Raw genomic sequence first — 11,099 nt, forward strand, 5'->3', positions numbered from 1 at the left:
CCCCCTCTCCTCCCCTCTCCCTCCCCTTCTCCCCTTCCCCTTTCTCTCTCCCTTTCTTACCCCTTCCTCCCTCTCCCTCTCTCCTTTCCTCCCTCCTTCCTCCCTTTCTCTTTTTCTTTTTTCTTCCAAGAATGGATGGGAAAGACAGCCATGCATGTAACACATTTGACATTTTGTAGGGACATTTGAAAACTGGCTGCTCTCAGTACAAATAGGTGTCAGTGTGTGCTGATCTTAATTTCTTTACAATAACTCCATGTCAGTTTTCTGGGTGGGCCTGAGCCCATGTCCGTCAGGGAGCATCTCTCTTCGCAGGCTCTTGCTGTGCTGTGTAGTTCTTTCCATTATGATTAGGGCTGTACAGGGACCAATGATACCCACAGTTCAGGGAGAAGGGAGAGAATCGGGCATCTACTCAGCACCCGGGAGAGCAAGAAGCACAAATGTCACGGCCCTCCATCCGCCCACAGTGGCGGGGATGTGGTAACATGTCTGTCCCCACTTTCCAGCAGTGGCAACAGCTCCCATCAGGGACAGAGTTGGGTCTGCATAAACTCAAACCCCAAGAGCTACCCAGAGCCTTGTGCGGTTGAAGAAGGAAAGCTTTGGCTGCGGTGTTAATGTGGTTTCTTTCATTTGCATATACTAATCAGGTATGGCAGCTGCTATCCCACTAAAAGGCATGTTCCTGGGACCGTTTACATGCCATGCCCTGAAAATACTGAAAGAAGCACACAACACTCAAGCGAGCTTGGAAGGCCTATCCATGACTTCTTAGCTCTATCTGTGAACCTGCCTTATCCATCGCTTCTTAGCTCTGTCCGTGAACCTACCTCATTCCCTTTTCTTTTCTCTTTTGCAGTGCTGGAGGGGGGGGGGGTGTTTTCCTAGCACCTTGTGTATGCTAAGAAAGCAGTCTACCACCGGGCCACATCCTTCGTCCCTCATCCTATGCCTTCATGTGGCCAAGAGTTCCGACAGCTAGGTAGAAATAGAGCTATCCCAGGCCCACCACGGTCAGGACATGCAGGCTCCTTCCTCCTTCCTCAGAGCTCAGGCGGAAGAGCAAAACATTGCTGCAGAGCTTTCTACAGGAGTAAGGAAGAAGGGACGAGACCAAGACACCCAGGGACTTCTCGTACGAGAGGACGAAGGGTAGATGCTGTTTTTTTCTTCAGGTCCCCCTGGGACTTGCTGATCTCTGTGAGGCTTAGCTCTCTCTCTCTGTCCCATTCACTTCTCCTCCTCTATGCATTGCACTGCAGCACACATGTAGATCAAACCACACACTGGACTCTCAGCCCCCATTAGTTGTGGGTGCACGCAATAATTAATTCGGCCCCAACACTGCAGCCAATAACATTCGGGGTAGATTATCTCTGTTTTAATTGCTTTATTGGGCTAATTTAGAGGGCTTTAACCCCTGGCTTTCAACAGTCACCCCGCTAGATCCATCTTCCACATTCATGAAGCACCAGGAATGGCCACAGGAGTAGGAGGATCATCCTGGGTGCAGCCATGTTTGAGCATCAGAGGAAGGAAGGGTGGGCTGAATATTCTATGGATGATGGGTCTGATGCTGCCTTATGGGGCCGGGTGACGGGTGCCATATGGCCAAGCTGCCACCATTTTCACAGCAGCTGCGTTCGGAATCAAAAAGTGTATCGGTGTACCTCAAAGTCAGGGATGGGATTTGAAATACATTACAGACTCCTTTGTGTGTGGGGGGAGGGTGGGGGGGGGGGTAGGGGAAGAAATGGAGTCAAAACGTGGCTTAACCCTTTCTTCCCCACACTCTCCTGCTGAGGTCAGAAGGTGGGTTCTTGCAGCCAGAGCCCAGCTGTTTTCCTTCTCGCCTTTGTGAATCTGGCCACAGGGTCACGCAACTAAAGATGTGAATTCAGTTCTCATGCTTTGCACATTTTTTTTTTTTTTTTTTTTTACTGACTGGGAAGTAGGCTGTTGACAGAACATTCTCAGCCCTGTATCTGATGAGCCAGGAAGGGCTGAATGGGTGATACGGAATCAGTACGGACTGCATTGCAGTTCCTGTATTGAATTGTAGTCATCCCTGGGTTTCTACCCACATGAGGCTCCTCCCTGCTGAGCATCTCTGGGCTCAGGGGAAATAGCATTTTGGGCTCCTTGCAGACCCCCACCCCCACCCCCACCCCAGAGCACGTTGGTCCAGCTGACATTTGGATAAATGAGCCACATTATCCAAGAAAAGGAGTGGATCTCTGGTCATCCGGCTGGGAAGGAGGGCTGTCATACGAAGCCGTGTGCAGCATGAACAATGTGTTTGGGGGGTGGGGGGAAGGTGGGAGTTTCCTGCCAGAGAGCCAGCTCCAGGCCCACCTGCATCGCCTTGGCAACAGTGATGGGGTAGAATTTATAGGCTTGTTCCTACGTGAGTGCCTCGGGTCTTTTAAATACCTGCTGGCTTTTCTGTACACCCACTGCGTCTCTGAATCATTGTGCAGAGCTTTGCAGGGCGTCTCTCCCTCCCACTCCAGGCCCTGGCAAGGGCTCAGGGAATCCAGAGAGGTTCAGGAGTAGCAGCCTTCCCGTATTGTATTTTGCTTTGCTCCCCGGATTGTCAATTTTAGGGTCTAGATGTGACTTTGAAGGGTTACTTCTGAACAGCCCAGTGAGGTGTAGAGGAGTCCGGACATCAGCACTTTGACGCCCAACTGTTTAATGGTGTCATCTTGGCTCAGGTGGCTCCCTACTTTATGTCCCTAGTCTCTCTAAAGAGGCGCACTGGGGTTCCTGGCCTCAGAGGGACCTTCTATTGCCAGCATTTTGTGTGCGGTTATCAGGCTTCTTCTTGGCTATGCACACCCGGTTTAAGAACACGCACCTGTCCTGCTGCACAGTGCCAGCGCCTGCAAAGGCAAGCCAAGCAAGCCGCATTGTTAGCGCCAGCCAACGGGAGTCCGGAGCCAGGATTCAACTGGAATTAAGTGCCAAGAGCCCAAATAAAGCCGAACCAGGCACTCAAATTCCAAGTTAAGTTAAAAAAAAAAAAAAAAAAAGACACTAAAAAGAAAACCAAACTTAGAAACCAAGAACCAAATGTGTGCACTTTAAAAATAAAACAAACCACTTTTTGAACTAGTTAGAACCAGAATTGGTTCCCTGTATTTTTTTTGAAAGAGAACGCCGAACACCAAAATATCCCCTGGACCGAATCAAACAGATATTCCCAACACTTTCAGTCTCCAGTTAGAAACAGACAAGCAAGCAGGCAAGTGGGGAGAAAAAAAAAAAAAAAAAAAAAAAAAAACTCCTGACATTTAGAGTGAGATTCCGTTTAGGACTGAATCAGAAGAGAGAATTTTTAGTTCCGTTTAGTCAAGAACATCTTCTACAACCAATAGGGAAAATTCTGGTGCTGTCCGCTCTTCCGATTGGCCACAGTTCTCTGCTCAGCCGCAGGGTCACGACTTCCGGTTGGTCGCGCAGTTCCTCCTCTGTCCCTTCTCTAGATCTTATTTGAATGGAATATTGTATACTAGCGGGTTTCCTTATCTCCCGTTTTGGATACGCAACCAACGCACTTACATCACAGCTGCCCTTTCTTCTGCTGCCCTTTCTTCTTTCTCTCCTTGTGGGTACCTTGTCTCTTTCTAGAGAGCTCGCCTTTTGTTTTCATGCCCACTTGTTCTTCTTAAATGTTGATTCTGCATGGGAAAAAAATGGAGTGGTTTTTTTGTTTGTTTGTTTGTTTTGTTTTCCTGAGTCTGGCTTATTTTATTTAACACGATCATTTCTGACTTCACTCATTTTTCTTACAAATAACGTGGTTTTGTTTTTCTTTGTGGCTGAATACACTTCCGTGTTCGTATAGTGTTTTTTATTTCCCAGTCTGTTGATGGGCGCCTAGGCTGGTTATGTAACTTAGCTATTATGAACAGTAGCACACAGTGAGCGTGGACGATGAGCTGTCTCTACTGTACTCTGACGTGCATTCTGTTGAGTCTATATCCAGGAGTATCCCACTGTCACCTCTTTCTGCTAGTATCATATATTTCTGAAGAGTTTGGATGACCATATGATGATATCACACTGATATGTAAGGACCAGGACTCTTTGAAGGACGTTTTTTTTTTTTTTTTTTTTTTATCTGAAGTTCATAGACAGCCTTTGCCCTAGGTAGCTGGTCAGTGGAATTTGTCAGGCAATGGGGAAAGATGGTCCATGGGTTATGGGTTTGTACCTTTGTGGTCTAGGAGAGATGATCTGTGAGACGCATGTTATGAATTAGTTGTCACCACTTCCTCCTCCCCCTCTACTGTTACCCCCCCCTTGCCCTCCTCCTCCTCTGTGATGACTGAAGGACCAAACAATCATGTCTTAGAAAAAAAGAAGTTACAGACTCTCAGAGCCCAGTGGTTGGGCTGCCTTTGCAATGCCTCAGTGCCAGGAAGACTTGGTGTCCAGGGTTTCTCTGAGTATTTGTAACTTCCTCAGATGGCGGTCTGTCCCCAGTTTGGGACACTTGGTCTTCCATAACTGGAAGGGATGTCACATGAGAGTAGAGATCTATTTTGGTCCTGTTACAGGGTCTGGCTTAGAAGCTGGCATGTGATCTAAGGTGGGTATAAGTACCAAGCTTGGTTTTCAGAGTGACACATTTTCTGTCAGAAGCAGCTCTTTCTTCCTGGAATTTTTCCTACCCAATCTTTCCTCAGCATCTTGTTCTCAACAGCTGCCTTGTGTCTTCCTGTGTCACAATCCTGTGTCAGAGGAGCAGGGTCTGACTCTGCTGTGCCTCAGGATGATGGTATGAAGTGCCAGAGATGGAGGATGGGGTGCATGTCATTTTAGGGTGTTCACATCTCCATGGTCCACCCATGGGTGACCTTAGAACTCAGTTCTTCTTCTCTTAAAGTTATACACAGCATTTACAAAGTCGCGTTGGAAGCAAGAAGGTGACTCAGTGTGAAAAAGTGCTTGTTCTACAAACACAAGGACCTAGTTTGAATCCCCAGTAGAAAGCTGGCTATGGGTATGTGAGTCTGTAACCTGAACACTGGGCAGGGGTGGGGGCGGTGGGGGGGGGTGGAGACAGGAGGATGGCAAGCTTGCTGGCCTGCCAGCCTGAGACAAGCTTCCAGTTTAGTGAGAGATCCTACCTCAAAATAACACAGTGCAATGTGATTAAAACACCAGTGTCCTTTGGCCTCCGTTTGTACACCTATATACTCAGGTGTGTGCAACACACACACACACACACACACACACACACACACACACACACATTATGTTCTGAATATATACTTGCTAGGAAAAGTATCACTTTCCACTCCCCTTAAGGGCCCTGTCTTAGTGCTTCTACTGTAGTGGTAAAATACCATACTCAACAGCAACTTGGGAAGGAAATGTTTATTTCATCTTGTATCTCCTGGTAACCATCCATCACTGACAGAAGTCAGGGCAGGAACCTGGAGGCAGGAACTGAAGCAGAGATCTTGGGGGGACACTGATGACTGGCTTATCCCCATAACTCTCTCTGCCTGCTTTACTGTGAACCCAGAATCACCGGGGGGGGGGGGGGGGGGGGAGGCGGGTGTCGTACCGCCCACAGTGAGTTGGACCCTCCCACACTCTCTCATCAATTGAGAAGGTGCCCCATAGGCGTATCCACAGGCCATTCTGGTGGGGACATCGTCTCCATTGAGGTTGATGCTTTTTGTGCTTCTATTGTTAGCTATTTATCATGACTTTTTAGCCTACAAAATGGAGGTGAGCTTTCCTTTTCTTTGCTTCTACGACATACGTGTACACGTATCCCCACACGTCTTTTGACCTTCTACCCTCGTAGTTTGGTTATATGGCAATTTTGATGTATACGCTAAATTGTTTACACTAAATGGATACATAGGTGCTTTATACACATGAAGTCATACTGAAAACTTTGATTTACATCAAAGTTCTTCCTATGCAGGGATTGTGTACCCATCGATTCAGCCACTTGTGGATACAATGTATTCAGGGAAAAGTTACATGTGTATTTGAATACACGAGTCCAAACCAGTTTATAAGCTTCAAAAATCTGGTTGGGAATTGGTCTTAATTCATATATTATTCTGTTTAATGTTGAAATCATTATTATTTTTTTCTCCATGAGCTTCTAACAGCTCCTAAAACTTTCCAGGGTAAGCCTTATCTGCGAAAATACTTGTGGAAAAATAAGTCTCATACAAGTACAAAAGCAGATGTCCCTGACACACCCTTCACCTCCTCCCAATTCATCTTTTCATTCACAGTCAGAGCTAACCTGAAAATTAAGCTCTTTTATGCACCGCAGCGGAAGGACCTGCTGCCATTGGTGAGGTGTCAGGCTTTGGCTCTGAGAGTGAAATGGCTTGCGCCGCTACCTTAACCTCTGTATTCTGTCTGCAGTGTACAAGAGCGCTTTCAGAACAGAAGCATTTGGTGCCTTTCCCACAATCATTTCCAATCAAGGCCTAGCATTATAGGAAGCAGCATCCTGGAGAAATTTAACAGAATCCCAAGGACAGGAACCCAAGTCATAGGCAAGAAAAACTACAGGAAATCTAAACCTTCGAGGTCCCTGCTTTTGCTATGGGAGTCTTTCTTCTTACTTCCAAACCACCCATGACTATAGAGAGCCAGAGATACTCTCCCTCCTCTTCTTTGAAAATTGTAAAATGAGAAGATATAGATGAATATTTTGCCTGCTCCTGTATCTGTGCACTATGTACATGCAGTTTCCACAGAGTCCAGAAGAGGGCGTTGTATCTTCCTGGACCTGAAGTTAAAGATGGTTGTGAGTTGCTTTGTGGGTGCTGGGATTTGAACTGTGTTCTCTGCCAGAGTAGCCAGTGCTCTTTACCGTTGAGCCACCATCTCTCCAGTCCCAGGAACGTCCTCCTTGTTTTCAATTAGCCAGGTTGTTTCCTTTCCCTACTAAGATAAGCGACTCAGATTTCAAGACTGACTTTTCTGATGTGCTTTCTTTCACTTTGCCCCTAAGGACTCTCCTCTCTTCCCTCTCAGAGTCTGGTGTGTGTGTGTGTGTGTGTGTGTGTGTGTGTTCGCGCGTGCCCTGATGAGACTCTTAGCCTTCTGCTAGGGCCCAGAACGGAACAGGATACTTCCCAGGGTAACTGGCAGAGGAAAGATTTGATGAACCCGCTTCTCCCTGGGCAATGCCGTGGTTATCTGGGAAAGAGAAGGTTCACAAGCGCCTTGTCAAAGAGCCCTTTACTATCCTTTGTCCTTTGCAGAACTGCATCTCAGTTGCCAGTATGAATGGCTGTGGTTACAGGAGCAGGAGCGAGAAGTGTGGAGGTGGGTGTTTCCCCGCTCTGGTCCCAGAGGCCCCTCCCCCCTCCCCCCGCCCGCCTCCCCCCCCCCCCCCCCCCCCCCCCCCCCCCCCCCCCCCCCCCCCCCCCCCCCCCCCCCCCCCGAGCCCATCAGCCTCTGTGCAGTGTGAGAGGTTTTGACTCTGCACGTGCTGAGGGCTTTTATCTCCAGAAGCCACTTGAGGTTGTTCAGGAGGCTTGATTAGAGAAAGGTGAACGGTTGCCAAGGCAACCTCCCTTTGATTCATTCATAGAATGGGAATTGAAATATTTAAGAGAGAGCCGAAAATAATGGCCACATGAGAGCAACCCACACATATCCTGCTCAGGAAATGTGGGTAGTTGAGACAAAGAACACAGAGGTTTGAATGTGTACAATCAGGCTTACCTGGTGTCTGCATTTTCCATGGGAACCCCCACATCCCATTTCATATATACACACATGCATCAGTCTGGCATAGGGAATATTTTAGCGTGTCAACTTACTCTTTAGTGCCACAAGTCACAGCTTTGCTATGACAGTTGGCATGGAAAAAAAAAATGTAAGTTTCCTCTGTGTGAATATGTCGCCTGGCTTTCTACCAGATCTTTAAGATTTATTTATTTTTATTTGATGCATATGTGTAAATGCCTGCGTGTTTATATGTGTGTAGCACATGTGTGCAGGTACCTGTGGAGCCCGTACACTGTCAGATCTCCTGGAACTGCAATTAACGGCCATTGTGAGCTGCTTGGTGGGAATGCTGGGAACTGAACTCAGGTCCTCTGCAGAAGCGACAGCTGCTCCTGTCCACTGAGCTGACTCCTCAACCCTTTTTTTGCTAGACTTTAATTGCCTCTGGTACAGTTCTACCTGTGCTCTGCAACCTACATCTTGCTTATTTATGCATTTAGCCATCCACTCAACAAACACTGATCTCCTGTGTGCCAGGCTAATACACACATATAGCTTGTGTTTGACTTCTGTTTATTGTTGGATGTAGTTCTGGTATCGAGTGCTTCCTGAATAGGCAGGAGAAATGGCTTCTGGGGGTAGTGGTGGGGCAACCCCTCCAAAGCAACCTTTACCTAGGCTGATCATTACAGCTCAGAGACTCTCTCTCTCTCTCTCTCTCTCTCTCTCTCTCTCTCTCTCTCTCTCTCTCTCTCTTTCCCCCATGAAACACCTCTCACACCACCACCGTTTCAGGCCAGGGCTTCTTTCTCAAACAGAGCCTTTGCCTGCTAGGCACCGACCCTTAAAAGAGCTCTCCTTGTGCATCACTGGCTCCCAACTCATCCACCCTTGAAGTCCTGATCCACACACTGTTCTTAGACACAGCAGTTTAGCTCTAAGCCACTCAGCTTGACTTACAAAGTCTATAAAAATCACACATAAGGTTCCAGTGAAAACCCCTGATGTTATTCTTTGATTTCAGCTGCCGTTCCCAACAGCCTTATTTCCTCAGTGTGAAAACTGACCCTGGTTATACCTCCCGACTGATAGTCACACAAACCACCCTGCTTATCATGGCTGGTTTCCCCCCCTTTGCTGGCCCAGAGCCATCACCTCGTTGTTACCCATCCCTCAAGACCCCCGAGTAAACCTCACACTAATTATTTTTCAGTATTCATCATCCCCTTCTCCATAGCCATAGTATTTCATCTGGAACTGTGGCTTCCAGGACAAAGAACACACATCCCCGTTGTTCACTCCTTGCTCCTTTGTATGGCTGGGTTATGGTCAGAGTTTGCACTTTCTGAGCTATGTGGAGGTGTAATTATACACAGATGGCAGGCACAAAGAGGGAAGGAGTCTTGTTTGCCAACAGCATGGGGCTAGAAGTTTATAGGTAAGGGATTAGAGAAATCACTTGCTGGCTTGCCTAAGCTTTGGGAACTTGTGTTTCTGTTGTGACAGATTTGTAGATGAATCTACACATCTTCAAGAAGATATCCTGGGGATTTTCCCCTTTAAACTCTCATCATGGCCATGAAAGTCTGTGTGTGGGGGTATTGATTGTTTTCCCCTTAGCTAGCCTTATTCATTTTCTGTCACCAGCAAGGTTACATTCAGGAAGACAGGGACCTTATTACTAGACCTTAGGGCAGGGGTTCTTAACCTGTGGGTCTCAAACCCCTTGGGAGTTTGAACAACTATTTTACAGGGGGTTGCGTATCAGATATTTACATCGCAGTTCATAGCAGTAGAAAAATTACAGTTGTGAAGTAGCAACAAAAATAATTTTATGGTTAGGCAGGACGTCAGCACAACATGAGGAACTGTATTAAAGGATTACAGCATTAGGAAAGTTGAGAACCACTGCCTTAGGGTATAATTTTTAAATCCAATAATATATTCTTGCACAAAAAAAAAAAAACCCAGTGAGTTACAAGTTAGAAGACCTGGGTGCTAGTGTTTCTTCATATTGACAGCATGCCTGGAGAACGCCTTTGAGGCTTTCTGGGACTTGGTTTTTTGAACTACTTGTAGGAATGTAAATTGTATCTCTGATGAGACAGGTGGTGTGCGAATGTTTCGTTAACTGCAGAGTAATGTATATTGCTTACACAGTTCCACTTCAACATCCATGATCACACTTTCGTATACTGTCATTTACGAATGATCAACAATATCCGAAGGTTGCTTTCTAACCATCCCTACCAGTCATTGACCAAATGGCCCAGTGGTGAGTTACTAATTATGCAAATGAATAGAACACTTTCTCAAAAGGAATACTTTTTAACATATGTGTGCATGGCAGGGTGAGGTCCAGTCCATGCTTGCTCTTTGGTTGGTGGTTCAGGTCCTGAGAGCCCCCAAGGGTCCAGGTTAGTTGACCCTGTTGGTCTTCCTGTGGAGTCCCGGTCCTCTTCCAGTCCTTCAGTCACATCTCCTGACTCTCCCACAAGACTCCCCGAGCTCCATCTAATGTTTGGCTGTGGGTCTCTGCATCTGTTTCAATTAACTGTTGGGTGCAGCCTCTCAGAGGACAGTGACGCTAGGCTCCTGTCTGCAAGCATAACAGAGTATCATTCACAGTTGTCGGCAATTGGTTCTCGCTCATGGGATGGGTCTCAATTTGGTGCAGTCATCGGTTGGCCATTCCCTCTGTCTTTGCTCTATCTTTGTCCCTGCACACTTTGGAGGCAGGGTACATTTTAGGTTGAAGGTTTTGTGGATGGATTGCTGTCCTTATCCCTCTTATGGGAGTTTTGACTGGCTACAGGAAGTGGCCACTTCAGGTTCCATATTCCCCACTTCTAGGAGTTTCATCTAGAGCCAACCCTATAGATACCTTGCCCTCCCCCTCCCCCCGACATCCCAGGTTTCTGGCACATACTAGAGATGGCCCTCACTTGCTGCTGATTTTCATTCTCTCTCTCTCTCTCTCTCTCTCTCTCTCTCTCTCTCTCTCTCTCTCTCTCTCTCTCTCTCTCTCTCTCTCTCTCTCCTGCTCTACGGACACCTGATCTACCCCCTACCCCCACCATCCTGCTCTCCTCCCTATCCCCTCTCCCACGCAGATCCCTCTCTCCTTCCACCCCCAATGGTTACTTTATTTCCCCGTCTGAGAAAGCCCCCCACCAGCATATGTAGCAGATGTGCAGCTTGGTCTTCATGTGGGTCTCCCACATGAAGCAGGGGTTGTCCCTGGATTTGTCCCCTGCTTGGGGATTCTGTTCCTTTAACTGGGCCACCTTGTCTGGCCTCAGTGAGAGAGAATGTTGCCTAGTCCTGCAGTGGCTGGTGTGTGTGTGTGTGTGTGTGTGTGTGGTGTG

Source organism: Mus pahari, chromosome 19 (assembly GCF_900095145.1).
Source record: "Mus pahari chromosome 19, PAHARI_EIJ_v1.1, whole genome shotgun sequence".
NCBI lineage: Eukaryota > Metazoa > Chordata > Mammalia > Rodentia > Muridae > Mus > Mus pahari.